The following is a 15,497-nucleotide window of genomic DNA, read 5'->3' as shown; positions in this document are numbered from 1 at the left end:
ACAGAAATTACCAGTATTATAAATGTACGAAAAGTTTTAGGATAATAATAGAGAGCGAGAGGAAAAAACGAGCGAGAGAAAGATAAAATGGAGAAAATGTATATTGAGAGAAGAGAAAAACACAACTGCAGATATTCTTAATAATTAATGTATTGAAAATCAGACAGGAAAAATAAGACGTAAACAATTCAACATAAGTAGAAAGGAAAAGTGAAAAATAAAAATTATACTCGGGACTTAACGCCACTCTCAGTGAATAACGTACTTTCAGCAAGTATAATAAGCGATTATATATTATATATAAATATATAAATATGCTTTGTATCATAATGTCTGTATAGCAAAAATGATTATATGGAAATATATTATATTAAATTTATATACGACGGTAGTTTAATTTTATTCTCGCCGTCACAATATCCTCTCAATTCTTTGCATGATCAGTTTCATGGGGATAAATCAATCTTTTTTCTTTTTTCTTTTCTGTTTCCGGTCGTAATAATGAACTGTGCCTTTGAAATGACGGGGCGGGGTCGAAATTCCGAATTTGAAAAGTCTCGAAAGTGCCAGATTCCGAGTTTTTTGGTGGCTGACACTTAAAGTGAATAAATCAAACTTTGACGAAAGATGAAAGTTTCGAATGGTCCGAAACCCGAAGCTCAAAGTTCAAAATGCCGTAAGTACGAAAAAGAGAAAATTCAAAAATCTGAAACATCGAAATTCCGAATGGTTCAAGATTTTCAATCATGTGACTTTCTAGCATGGTGAAATTTCACAATTTTGATTTTTCTGTGTCTTGGATTTTGGATACTTTTACGTTCGGAATTCCAGTAATTCTGATTTTTGGTTTTTCTTATTTTTTACAACCAATCGTTGAGTAAACTACACAGTATGAATATATTTGAATTTTTGGTATTTTACTCCGTCGATTAAAAGTTCTAGAAAATGCCGAATTTCGAGTTTTTTGTGGAAAAAGTTGAAGTAAAGAAATCAAACCTCGACGAAACGGCAAAAATTCGAATAGTCCAAAACCCGGTGCTCAAGGTTCCGAAAATGTAAAGTTCCGAAAAGACAACAAAATTTAAAAATCTAAAAAATCGAAATTCCGAATGACCGAAGATTTTCAGTTCTATGAATTTCTGGCTCATCTTTCTTTGTTTTGGCTTTTAGCAATTTTCACGTTGCGAATCCTGGTCATTCTGATTTTTTCCGCTCACTCGTCGAGTAAAACGTGCGAGTATATTTTAATTTTCAAAATTTTACTCCGTTGAAACTTTACTTTTCGAAACTTTGTTCTATCGTACCTTGAATTTTCGGAATCTTTTGACCCGTCGTCTTTCCGACTATTCGAAACTTAGTCGTTTGGTAAATTTTTGATTTCTCTCCGTCAGGTTTCGCCACCAAATAATTCGGAATCAAGCGTTTTCGGAACTTTTCAAATTTGGAACTTTAACCCCGCCCCGTTTCCGGCAACCCGTCGTATCCCTGGACTCTGCCTTTTCACGTACAACTGCACACTGCAATTATTACATCGAGGGAAGGGTTATTTTATTTCGATTAGGGTAATACGGGTAGCCCTCAATTAGGTGAAATTAATTTGGTACCCATTAGCGGTTAGGCCCTGCTGCTACTGCCGCTGCTGCAATACTTCACCGCACCACCGCACCACCGTAACGTTTTTATGGTGTATCGGAGTCTGTCGCCGCGGACACCCAACCGTAACTTATTGTTATAAGTAGAACGCTGATCGTTGACTGGCTCGTCGTTTATTGTGATCAGTAACACCGTGTATTTCATACGCGTTACACGGCTATCGGTCTTTGAGGGAGAGAACGTGAGAGAAGAGAGAGTAGAAAAATCATTGACTTTTGTTTTTTTTTTTTTTTTTTGTTATTTTGTTTCACTATTTTTTCATCAGAGTGCGTAAACTGCCGGCTCGGTTTTGTAACGAGAGTCTATATTCACATTTCATTTTCGATTTTCGAAAAGAAATTTCAAATTCAAACGAGTCAAGATTAGACGCAAAAAAATTTTATATACACGTATATAACATACGTATGTGTGTATCGTGTTTTTTTTTTATATTCGTTCTGCATTTCTAGTTCGATCGAAACTTCAAGTTTGAAAATTTGGATTTGCTTTTTAAAGTAAATTTACCATACAATATTTGAAATATTACAACTTTGAAATTAACGTACGAAAGGTTCCGTAGAAAAATTAACATTTTTGCAGGTAATCAAAATATCGTCCAAGATTTCAAGTGAATGAATTACTTTAAGACGCCTCGAAACGTGTAGAATTCTTTTTTTCTTTTCGTGTATTCTTTTACCAGAATTGCAGATTTTTTTTTACAGAAAATATAACGCCTCGGATTTGGTGCAAAAAGGTGAAAGTTTGATATTCTCATTTATTCTCGAGACAACTTCGTTAAGGAGAAACATGTCACTTCAACTTTTGATTATTAAACACAGGCGAGAATTCGCGTCAGCTTGATTGGGAAAAAAAAAAAAAGAAAAAATTATATTTTTTACGAAAGATTAATGCCTCTAATCTAAGCCTAAGTCCAAGCCACTTTTCACTGCTAAAATCGTATTTTCAGATTTTGTATCCTGTTTCACGAGATGTTTGCCCTTTTTCCTATGAATAAAAAAAAACAAAAAAAAAAGAAACAAAGAACAAGAAAGTCAAAATCGTTTATTTTAAAGTGAAGTTATAAGCCGGCCGTCAAAGTTACGCATGTTTAACTGGAGGCTAAAATTCTTTAAAAAAAAAAAAAGAAATGGTAGAATGTTTTTTCGAATATTTACAGTATCTCTACCGTGTCAAAATAGAACGTGAAAAAATTCAACCTATTCATAGTATACCACAAGTGAAATGTACGGTGTGATTCGGTTTCATCGTTGAAAATCAAAATTGCACATCAAAATTAAAATCAAAAATTATTTCAACACAGCGAGTGTCATTTGACATCAAAGTGTAACGAGTTGCGGTCGATTTGAGTGATAGTAAAAAAAAAAAAAGAAAAAAAAAAGAAGAAATCCATTTTTTCGAACGCATCACCTGCAAAGCATAAGTTTGGCGCAAAACCTTAAGCAACGGGCAAGCAACAGCAGGGAGGGAGAGAGAGTTGCAGTAAAGGGGGGTAAAAGAAAGGATGTGGTTAACCTGTGTTTAAATCGAGTCGCTTTGCAGGGCTTCTGTTTCCTGAACTGGACAATGAAGGTGGTGCTCCTCATGCACCTATCGCATGCCAGATTATGGGAGAAAAAAGAAGCGTAAGAGGGTCGCGTAAACGCGTATACATATGTATATTTTTTTCCTTTTTTTTGTTTTTTTTTTTCTTACACACATGCGTAGGGATAGTCACATCCTGCCTGCCTGACTGTCCGTCTGCGCTCAAGTCTGCCGTATCCGTCTCTCGGTTTCGGTGTAATCTCCACCACTCTCCTTATTATACCTGTCTCTTATTATAATAAACGACCGTAATGCCACTTGAGCATGGCAGAAACTGTTTCGTGTTTGTCTTGTTGGTGTATAGGGTAACGTTTCGACTCCACCTTTACCTTCGTAAATTGGTAAACGGTAGGAATGACAAAAAACAAAAAGAATCGATTTTCGAACGATTTTTCCCCGATTAATCTGGTAAAATCGATCATTTATTCAACTCGACTATTTTTCCTCAGAAAATCGGTTTCGGGTTTTTTCACTCCCGTGAACGACGCGATGCAATATCGATTTAGGCGATTAAAGTATCGATTAAAAAGCTGAGTGCCTATTTGATGTATAATAATTAGTGAAAGATAGTGAATATTCTCACCTGAAAATGATAAATATTTTAAACAGAACTATAAATTATCGATAAACCTTTCCGCCGTAAGAACTATGTACTGATATTTACGAAATTTTGGTTTCAAACGAACCGTTTCCAAAGAAATACGAAATAATGGATTAATCTATTAATTTTTTAATGATCGTTGGAGTGAATTTATGATGGAATGTTACAGCTAATGACATTTATTAATTATTTATTAATAGTTAATTATATTTTGGTTAATATTGTTTCGTACACTGGAAAAGAAAAAAGGAAAAAAAATTTTTGTTTTACATTGGAGGGCCGCAAGGGGTTTCGACTCCATGGCCTTAATATATAAATAATAATAATAATAATAATTTTTTAACGATTTAATCGAGACGTTTTTGATTATTTTTTTTGACTCGATAAATCGATGGATCAGTGTTTTTTAGATTAGTGGCTATCGCTACCCGTGAAAACCTTTTCCAAAAACTATCAAATGTTTTCAATCCTATGTCTTTAACCTACGAATTTTTGAATCCATCCCAAAAACGCCCAGATTGATTTGTTTAGGATAAGAAAAAAAAACATTTTCACCGAAGACTGAGAGTAGAAAAACGTTTTTTTTTTTTTTTCATTTTACAACTTGCCACAAGTTTTACACGGAAGTTTTTAACGAGAAAAATTTTCCAAGTGGCTTCAGAATATAAGATTTCGCACATGATCCGAAAACTTGTTTTTTTGTTTCTTTCATCCGAGTATAACACAGATTACGATTGCTCAAATTTGTTCATTTGTAACACTTTCTGTTAATTTTTTATTTCTCTTTTCATTTGAAAAAATGTCTCCAATTACTGGCACGAATAAAGAAAGTGCATTCTTTTTGTTCACGTTCACGACGATGAGTCGTAAGCTTGAACTTGTAGTTCCGTTTGCTTAAATAAGGTACAAACATACGTAAGGTTTATTCTTCCGTGAGTAAATTCACGAATGATGGATGGAAAAAAAAAGCCCGATAAATTGTCAATACGATAGTTCTGAAAAAGTTTTATTTCTCTCGACAAAGTGTGCAAATTTTCAATCGTCCCGCGACTTTATTCTACCCTCCATTTTGGATGCAGTGTAATTATCATATGCATCAAACGGCTATGTATAATATTTGTCTTTTAACCCTGTAATTCACCTTTTTTTTTACCATACTACTTCTTTAGTATCGACAGCCGAGTTTTTTTTTTCTCCCGCATGGTGCCTGAAATATTTCTAATAACTGAAAGAAATATGAAAATTTATTCACTTATTTACCTATTGCAAAAATAGCTCACGTGCACAGATGGTCGAAATTCGTACTTTTCCGCTAATCTACCGCAAAAATTCGAATGCCAATTTTTACACAAACTTAATACGCACTAAAAAAATTTTCCAGAATATTTTCAAAATGGTTCTCCTTGTTTTTTTTTTTTTTTATTTTATTATTTTTCCGCTATATTGGATCCGCCATTTTAAATTTTCTAATTTCGAGTTCAGATTCGTAATCAGTGACTCCAGAAACCACGTGATATGAATTTTCATCAAAATCAAACAACTTTTTGAATTTACGTCCGCCACATTGGATCCGTCATTTTGAATTTTAAAATTTTGAGTATTCACAGCCCCCAAGAGCCTGTGCATGAAAAATATCAATCGAATCGCACGTAATAAAAAAAAGGTACGTACGAAAGGGTTAAACGCGTCCGTTAAAAAATATAAAATATAAAAAATAAAAAAATAACAACCGTTGTACCAAGAATTTTGTTTCATCTTCCCTCGTTTCTCCCACTCTCCAATATTTTCAAAGCGATTACAGATCCATCATACTCGTCAAGTTTTCGTACACTCAAAATTGGCTTATCTTCCACTCTCCCTGCAAGAACGCGTCAACGACAGGTAAGTAGGTGGTAGGTACGAACGATGATCTCCACCCATTATATCACATGACAAAATAATATCCTCGGACATGCGTGGATCCAGCGGGACCGGAAGTGAGTGCAATTAACGATGTACGTATAATACGCCTGTGTAAGTGGTCCGTATGACGTACACCATATACATACACGTATATACCTACATCTCCGAACAAGATACGATCGCACTAACTCGAAGCCTAGCGGCTAGGCGCACTTTTGTGTGCCACCATAAGAAGATCCGGAAGGAGATACGAACTCGCTGAGGACAGGTGCCTCGGCCCGACGAATTATACGCTCTTATTTAGCTCAGTTTCTTATCTTAACTCTCCCTCGCGTTGCACCCTCCCCTCCCCTCTCTCTTTATACCCGCGTCTAATTGTAATAAGAAACTGCCGTTTCCTTTTACGCTATTACGTTTATACGTAGGTACGCGTTATATACGCACGTTCAAGGTGTTGGTGCGCAGGTTGCGCTTCCTGCAAGCGTTCATCTTTCCGCAAGTTGCGCGTGATCGTTAAACCGTAGTTACGTACACCTACTCGGCAATAATTTGCCGTCGCCCGTTTGCACCGAAGTTACGATCAAGTGAAATTAACGCATTACCATTTCTCGTACCAGAAAACCTCTCTTCGCTTCGACGCTGGAAACTTTTTCACGTGTTTCATTTATTTGGCGGGAAATCGCACAGCTTTGAAACGTTGATTGATTTGTGGGTATGGAGAATCGACTGAGGATTAATTGTACGATTGGATGAAAAAAAAAAAATAAGTAAGCTCAAGTCAAGTTAGGATTTTTCAAACATCGATTTTTTCAATTTTACTTTCATAATGTACATATATATATATATAATCCTATATATATGTATGTATATTCAAGTAGATATACAAAAAATTTCACGTCGATCCGACGAATATTCCAGAAGTTACGCGCACATTTTCAAAAACGCCGCGGAGCCTTTGACAGCATTTTTGATACTTTGAACGCGTTTTTCTCAAAACGAGTTTTCAAAGTCAGTGAAGAAAATTTCTAGGAAACGGCTGAACCGATCGGTCTCAAATTTTTACACAAGCTTCAGGAATATATTTTTCAGTCCTTGATCGAAGAGTTTTTCTCGTCGATAGATATTTTCCATTTCGCAAATAAATTAAGGCGAAAATTTTTATGGATAATCGAATTTCATTTTTCGAGAAGCCGTCGTTTTGCTAAAAATTGATATTATGCTTATTGCTTCGATTAAAGTTCAGGTGATACCTTACATTAACTAAATCGTTTTTTGATTTTTCATTTCGCCTTTTTTATTTATAAGTGCTCCCGGAGATCGGCTCTAACAGCTTTGAAAATCATTATTTTTACAAATAAAAAAATATCAGAATCAAGTTCAATATTACCCCGATATATGCAAAAAATTTTGTATTAATAAATTGAAACATCTCTCCATGAAAAATTCTTGAAAAGTTTATAACACCTTAATATACCTACCCAAGTATGATACGCCTTTGCTCCTTGAGAGGAAAAACGTGGCACGTGACGGAGAAAACGCGTAAGCGTAGATATAGAAAGGCGTTTGTAACGTATATCACGCACGCATCTAACGTCTTACGTGTACGCGTGTGTGTGTGTGTGCGCGCATGCGTGCGTTAATGTTTACTGGCTGATATTATACCGCGAGGGAAAGATTAAACGCGAGCAATTACAAGGTAATTAATTCCAGCAAAATGAGAAGGCATGAGCTGGACAGCGCGCTGTATACGTACACAAACATAGAGATCTGTAACTCACGTTACGTGTGTGGTATACGGTATAGGTGTTTATGCCAACTGCACGTTATAATATCACCCATGTACGTCTTGTACTGTATAAGCTCTTATTGTTAGGCTATTAAATATCTCAGAGGGAGGCGAAATTGCTGACTATAGCAAGATGCGGAAACAAAAGGAAACGGCTATCTTCCCATCACCTAGAAAATCTCACCTGAGATGTAAAGGTGATCTAACTGTAGTTTCTATAAGCGTAATTATACGTACATATACGTGTGTATAATAAGTAATACGTCGCGGTATTCTGCATTTAAGTTTCGCAGCCGTTCATTTCGCCTTCTCACTTTTGTACTTCACTCATTATCGTCGTTAAACAATGATTTTTTTCCAATAACTGTTTGGAATGTTTCCGTTTCGAAGCCATTTCCTAACAGTGCGATAAAACAACGTTCGCGCATGCGCGCAATTCAAATGCTATATTTTACGCACTGTATATGATAACTCAATTTTACGCATTGTGTCGTTGAGCGTGAGTTGCCTAACTGCAATTTTACGCGCTTTCTATGGCAAGTTCCTTACTTTTGAAATCGAAGTTTCCTTGACAGGTGTTGGAAAAAACAGCGTGTGTAACGTGTGCGGGGAGACGATATCTGACTCGTGTGATAACAGCACTTGCCTTTAAGTTTTACATCCGGCAAACTTCACACTAATCGGGAATCGCCTACTTTTCACACTAGTAACACAATACATTATCCTGTTCGTATACGATAAAAGAAATACGTAGAAAAATAAAACCAAAAATGCCTAGAATCATTCGACACTGAGCGAAGATTTCTCATGAAAATATCGTATCATAGAAGTAAAGAAACCAAAATTATTCTAGTCTTCAACAACAGTCTCAATATAATATTCATTGACGAGACGAAAAAAAAAAGAACGAAAATGTGTTGTAAAACTGCCCTAAGAAAAAATTTTTCACATAACCAGTGCTCAAATTTTTATTAAAAGCTCTGAAATTCAGTAGAATGTTTTTGAAATTTTCTGATTTCTCCGAAAAGTTTTCACTCAATAGACACTGGAAGATCTTTGCAGATATAATCTCTGACGAAAAATTTCAGATCGAAATGACGATAATGAATACAGTCAGTAAATCGTTGATGATATTTTATTCTTTTTTGTTACGAACACTCCACATATCTCCCAAATTTGTGTTTCAGCACATAATTGAAATTCTCGGATTTCTTTTCGTTTCCCGTTTTGTACAGAATTTTTCATTGTTATCATGACATCGATTTTTCATCAATTACCAGATTTTAATGACAGAATAAAGAAAATTAAACAGATTATTGAAACTGATCGTATAATGAGGATAGGTGAAACAAAAACTTCTTTAAAACGAAAGCAGGCATACTCATGCATACGTCAATGAATCTACAGTCGTGTTGCAAATAGGTAGGTACTTTATATATATATATACATACATATGCGTACACACACACATATATATATATATACAGTGTGTACGGCGACAGTTAATGTATAACCAGGATCGCGATAAGCGCCAAATGTTTATCCAACAATTTCGTTCGCTCGCTTTCCCCCGACATTTTGTCTTCTCCCTCACATCCACGGGTAGGTACCTATTTCATTAACGTTCAGGGGTTGTATAAATACATACATCCATGAACATAACAAGTAAAGCGAACGCGGTAGGTAAATTGCAGATAGTGAATCGGTCGCACACAGACGCGGAGGGACTTCTGGCACATGTTAGTGGGCGAATGGAAATTTGAATATTGTAATTAAGCCCAGGGCAGACGCGCCAAGGGATAGATTTGATCTGAAACTGAAGCTTCCGACGCGTTTTCGGCGCGCATACACCGGGACAGAAAACTAAACATGTCGAAACTCCCATGTCCTACGGTTGCGCATCGCGCCCAATTCGTGAAGAGCGTCGAGCATATGGTGCCCAGTCAGACAATTACCACGTAGGAGCGAACACGAGGGATAATGATTTTATCTCCGTTCGACATCTGAACCGTTTTAGAGGCGTAAGAGGGCGAACGAACCGGGCGCTTCGTGTGAAACCGACCGAGCTGTTGGGGCAGCGTAGGAAAGTTTTCAATCAAACACTTCGCGTCGGCGAACGAGGCGAAGAAAAGTGCGCCACTTCTAGTTTGAATCAAAATGCGCGCGCGCGGGAAAAACGCGTCGCCCTAACCTATCAGCGATTGGAATGTCTTCGATAGGGAGGGTCTGCCGGATGCGACGTCACGTTTTATCGAAATAGAAGCGAACTTTGAGCAGCGTAAGCTGTCGAGTGATGAACTTCGACGTAAATAACAAACCTAGAAAATCGTTCAATACATGCTCGATTTGGAAATATACTTTCATTGTACAAGATAAATGAGGACGATACAATGTGAGTCTCGCTAAATTTTTTACTGTAAGATTAGGTGGACATAACCTCTCAATAATTGATAAGTCAGTTTTTACAAGTAATTTTTATCCAACGGCAGTTGTTGAATACATGATAGTTCAATAACTTATCACAACGAACCGAACGATTACTGATGTGCGGGTGAAATCATGGTGCAAAACATGCACCGAGAGTTACAGGTTAGAATTTCTCTTGAGAGTGCGATGTTTCGAGCAGAAACTCGTTGACATAGATTAACGAAGAGTTTACAAATTAGCAGAATCCTACATGCGCTGAACAAGTACTTGATATCTGACATGGGATTACGAAGTTGGACGAAAATGCGATCAGAAGTACCTTCGGATGATATGAATAATTCAAATTACGCGCGAATTTGAGTTTCAAAAAATGGCGCAGCCAGTCTAGAAGATAACATGCGGTGGTCATTTCTCCTTGCAGTCAAATTCCTTGAAACTAAGTATATAAGGGTTCTCGATGTAGCTGATTTCAAAAATGGGCTCAGATTTGAGAAATTTTCGAAATTCAAAATGGGAGAATATTAAAATCGATCCAATTCGCTTGAAATTCGCTACTCGGGGGTTGTTACATTTATTCTGCAGAAACGGGCATTTTGAACGCTTCGCAAAAATTCAATTTAAATCTTGAATAACAGATTGAAAAAAGTTGTCCCACTTATGAGACGCTGTGCCGCAAAGGGTCGAAGAGACTCTGCCGGCTGAGAACCGCTGAGATGTTAGATTGTTACCTGCGCATCCTTCCTGCGGACGCGGCGGTTAGTGGGCCTAAACGAGTCCCATATTCTATGACTAACTCGGCAACAGCTCTACGAAGCCCGCTTAGCTCCTCGACACCTTCTCGAAGCCACCGCGATGCTGTGTCGCACGGCCTTGTGGGTACGCCGTGAGTTGTCATCGAATGCAAATAACCGGCGTTCGTTGCTCGTTTACAGAAGGAAACTCGAATTTATTGCTGTATATAACACCGAGAACATTTATACGACTAAATAACGTATTTAAAATTCTGTACCTTTTAACAGATTTTCACTAGATTGGAACAGTGTCGAGAGTTTTTCAGTGGTGTTTAACGAAAGGTTTTTTAAAGATTACAAACGTGATAATGGCTGAAGAACGAGAGCGAACCTTACTTTGCATAATTCCCAACAGATTAAAAGAATTGTAATGATTTTTATGCTCGTATTTTTATATTCGTATGCATACGGAATTATGCATAAATACTTGTTTGCGATTTTAAAAAACTGTTTTTTAGTCCGGTAATAGCGGAATGAAAAGAACAGGAGGAGAATGAATTCTTCGTAAAGCTCGAAAGACAGTTTCTTAAACAGGCCAAGAGAAAAAAAATGTCCAAGTATATGTTCGTTTCTCATAAGAAGATTTAATGGGTGAAAAATTGTAAATTTACAGTTTTTGAATAAATGTTATTACCAGACCCTGATCTGAAAAAAGATCAGGGAAAGTTTGTGTAGAAATCAATCGCCTGCGTGAGAAAATAATAATCAGGACGATGTGAAAAAAATTATATTTTTTGTCAGAGTAAGAAAAAGGGAGCAAAATTTTTTAGGCCGGTAGATCGGTCAAAGCCGACTACACGAAGCCGGGACAGAATCCGGTATATAAGATGGATGGAGAATCATTTAGGCAGAAATAAGGTCCTCCGCAGGACTATTAATTACGACAAAGGAACCGCTCGAACATCATAAGCGGCGACTTGAAAAGACACGAACAATTAGTTATTTTAACTAAATTATCTTCTGGACAATGGGCGACGCTTAACAGGTGAGAAAACTTCTCGAGCAGTTCGCTGCACCGAAATATACAATCCTGATTACGTTCTGGTCTCCCCCCTCCCTTATTGTGTCACGGGAAATTGGTTTTGAAAATACCCTTAAAATTGTTATTTGTTTTCTTTATAAGTAGGTGTGCTATACACACACCCTAAATACTGGTCGTAAATATCGCAGTCTTTACCATTCGAGTATCCAGACAAGCTGCAACGAATGGTACAATTTACAAATTGATCAAAAATTTTAAGCATCTGCAAAATTTTAAGCAATATAGCGATTATTTATCAAAAAATCCAGCATTTATAATTACTATGAATATTGAGCAGTTACTTGTAACACATTTGCTTTCAATTCTTGTAGCGTTCAAAGACTTTGTTATAATGTCTGGTTTAATGGAATTTATTAAGTAACTATACGTTACAGCGAATGAAATTATTTTTCAGTATTGAATGGTTGTTCTGAACCCCGATAAAAATTAAGTACAAGACAAGGAATGTTTCACGATTGAAAATAAACGGTTGTAATCACTTGGTTTCAGTCACTTCACACGTACAATTACCACAAGTTTATAATTACAGATATATATCGATGAGTTATTTCATCATAGTATTATCTGTTGTTAGAATAAAGCTATTTATCTTCTTAGCAATGATTTTATTGATTTTTGTATCAAAATCACGATACCCACCTGCAATTGAATCGTTGTTTTTTTTCAAATTATTTCTCCAAATACAAAGTTCAGTCCACTCTAATGCAAAATAGTGACTAAATCCGAACCTAAAATACGTTCTAGTTAATGGTGCGTTATTTTGACACTGAATCCAATCAGATTATAACAAAACAAACTATAACTCCAGATAAGCTAAGGATAATAATGAATATGTTAATGATAAAACACTTTGGACAAAACGTTTATTTCAGTGTCGCGTTTCAGCGAAATTGAAACAAATTGTTAAATACCGCAGAACAAGTGACATTCTTTAAATATCGCAACATTAAATATCTGTTTGCGATAATCAAGTGCGTCGTTTCAATTAAATCAGGCTTGATCATCGATTCATCATTGAATCAAAATCAAATTATCGCAACAGTTATGAAAAACATAGTACGTGCAATAATAAACAAATTATAGCAAGACGTAGCAGGGTGGCCTCAAATTTTTGAGAAAAACATCCCTTAAGATTTTCAAGTTTTCCGGGAGACTTTCGCAATTCTAGTAAGTTACTAAAACCTACATCGTTCAAGTTATTAACTCTATATTAGATTCAAATTCAATTTTAATGGAAAAAAAATATAGCGTAAAAAAAAGTCAGTTCAATCCAATTTCTTTTATCGACAAAAAAAAAAGTGAACTTGTTACATGAAAAAATCGTTTCTGATTGCAATGATAGATAACTAATATTTTCAATATTTTCCACGACTGAATTAAAAATTCCCAGACAATTCCAGGTTTGCCACGATCCTTAAATTCCCTGCCACCCTGAAGTAGGTACTAGATTATCTACTTCTAGGTGTAAAATTCATTTTCGTTACGTACACTGAGAAGAATTTCATCTGTTACAGTAACTAGAAAAATTCAGTAAAACAGGTATCGTTAAAAAACTGTTTGAATATTGTTGAAATTACGAAAAACGAGGTACACGTAACCATTTTGCATTGTTGCCGATCCTTTTTTGCTAATTGCAACGCAAAATCAGTTTGTTCGGTTTACTCTACTTTTTTAGTTAAATAAGGCCTCAACGTCAATTTATCATTGCACAAGCGTTAAATTTTCGCAACAGTTGCAAGAAAATATAGCAACAGCGATCGTTATGAGAAAGAATAGCAACGGATACCAGACTTTCCGATAACAGCTACGAAACTAATTTTCATTTTCTACCCAGAACTATATTTTTCGATTGTGGTAAAAAAATGAAAATAGTTAAGAACCGAGCGGTAACCGAAACTAAAAATTTCTCTCAGCGTACGCGGAGCAGTATCAACTTTTCGGTTACAGTAAACAAAGAGTATCAAAATCAAGGAGCGCGCAGTCGGCACAACTATAAATTCCTGATTGGTGCTAGTAGTTACAAAGCGTTCTAGTTCGCGGCCATTGTCGCCGTCTCGACAAGATGATCGCCGCTCATTTGTTTCTTTGCGGATGCCGCGATAGAGTTTCGTCCTGCAGGGGCTGCCGCCTGTAATTCCGTACGTCAGCGCCGAATATTAATTCGAATTCCTGTCTCGGTTAAATATGGCGGCAGCGCGAGGGGGTTTTGTCTGGTAAATGAAATATCTTCGGTAGCCAGGTACCCCGTGGCTCCTCCTCGAGGCCGCGTTCGATTCCCTGCTTTGTCCACCACGGATTCTTTGGGGACGCCCTGGAGCGGATAAGTGGAATCATTTCAACGAGGTCCCCGCTCCAGGAGTCACCGGGGTGCCCCGAGTCCTCCAACTCATACCGAGACACCTTATCCCGAGACGCCAAGGTGATGCAGGCCGGGATACGCGATATTCTCTAGCTATTCATTTCGGCTCTACCTCGATGTTAACACTCGCGCCTCAAACACTGACAGAAATTTTTAGCTCCGGAAGCATAAACATGGAAAAGTTTCACTGACGATAAACGTTGTATAAAGAAAAAAAAGGTCGCCCAAGTACTGAGTTCTATGTGCAAATTATAGCAATTATCAATCGTGTCAAGTTTAGACGATCGTCGTTTCATAACCGAAGGTTGTACAAGTTTCGAAAGATTGGTGGCACATTTACGTCGAATACTTAATCCGTTAGCAATTGCATTATTTTCTTCTTCAAAGAAATTTTTCTGAAATTTCACCCATACATAACCAGAAGTAGTAAGAACCCGAAAGTTATGACTCGTAAAATTCCATTCGAATCGATCCCGTATTTTTTTCCGGAACTTGGAATACAAGTGGAAAAGAAACGTTGAAGTGATAAAAGTGTATTCACAAGTGATAGATATTTTTTTTTCTCTCAAATCAACGTTTCTATCAGTGATAAACCTTGAGCGAAAAAATGCAAAAATTTCAGTAATTAAAGATCGAAAATACTTTCTTTTCAAGACCTGCTTGGTAAAAGTTCGATCAGCGATCGTTCGTGCGTAGATTAGTACGGCGGTATAAAATGGGCTGATAAAATTTTTATCAGATTATTTTTGAAATTAAAATTAACAACCAGCACGCTGCCAAATTAGCCTTTAATATCTTTTCTCGGCCGTTTCTATGACGTGTATCGGTGCATGGAGGGAGAACGGATGTTGGTTGGCGTATTAGTTAAGATGGCAGTGCTACCATCATCAATACGTGTCACAGAGTTACGTATATTATTCACTTCACACAGAAGGCTGTCCCACCACCACAAGACGAACCTTAATTATCTTCCCCCGTTCTGTTAGCGTGCAACCACCTAACAGGCAATCTCGTCGAGGATTTTTGACACCCCTTCTTCGCGTCCCTTTTTCTTGCTCCGTTTCCTCGACGTTCTAATAACGCGATATCGCAATTCACTCAAATTACCCGCGAAAACTTGTTCTGTAAAGAAAATCTATTCTAAACTCACATTGGATTCGGAATCGTTACATATTTTATTTATAACTGCAATTTTTTATGATGCAAGTTGGTGAAACTTGACGGAACCGACAAGACGAAGAATGTCTGGAATCAAAAACTGTCGTATTGGATAAAGGTATAAAGGGTTGTAACTGAAAATAGTATCGACCAATGTCAAAACGACGATCGAAGAGGAAAGGAAAAGTTTTCGGAAG

The 15,497-nt window shown here is 36.8% G+C and overlaps 1 protein-coding gene across 1 annotated transcript in view; it reads right to left on the bottom strand.

Moving 5' to 3' along the window:
• The window catches only part of LOC124216330 (uncharacterized), a 154,364-nt gene that overhangs the window by 121,662 nt on the left and 17,205 nt on the right, over positions 1–15,497 (bottom strand). The gene's annotated exons all lie outside the window — the stretch shown is intronic.

Source organism: Neodiprion pinetum, chromosome 4 (assembly GCF_021155775.2).
Source record: "Neodiprion pinetum isolate iyNeoPine1 chromosome 4, iyNeoPine1.2, whole genome shotgun sequence".
Taxonomy (NCBI): domain Eukaryota; kingdom Metazoa; phylum Arthropoda; class Insecta; order Hymenoptera; family Diprionidae; genus Neodiprion; species Neodiprion pinetum.
Note: the sequence above shows the minus strand (reverse complement) of the source record. Positions and strands in the feature narration are given on the sequence as shown.